Source organism: Cucurbita moschata, unplaced genomic scaffold (assembly GCF_002738365.1).
Source record: "Cucurbita moschata cultivar Rifu unplaced genomic scaffold, Cmos_1.0 Cmo_Scf00152, whole genome shotgun sequence".
Taxonomy (NCBI): Eukaryota; Viridiplantae; Streptophyta; class Magnoliopsida; order Cucurbitales; family Cucurbitaceae; genus Cucurbita; species Cucurbita moschata.
In genome coordinates this window covers 12,882-13,128 of record NW_019268668.1, presented here as the reverse complement: position 1 = coordinate 13,128, position 247 = coordinate 12,882, and positions in this window count along the sequence as shown.

Genomic DNA, 247 nt, shown 5'->3' with positions numbered 1-247 from the left:
CTCCCTCTCTCTCTAATCTTTTTCATTCTAAATAGGTTTTTCAATTGTGTAAACAGATATTACTGGCCAATTTGAAGTATAGGGCTACAATCTTTTAGTTTATAGATTTGCCACCTAAACTTTTATTGAATCTAACTTATAACCTTATTTTGTATAATTAAAATGCTAACAAAAATCTAATAATTGTATATGAAATCTGATTATTACAGGAAAGAAGATTTGATCCTAAATTAATTTCTTATCACCA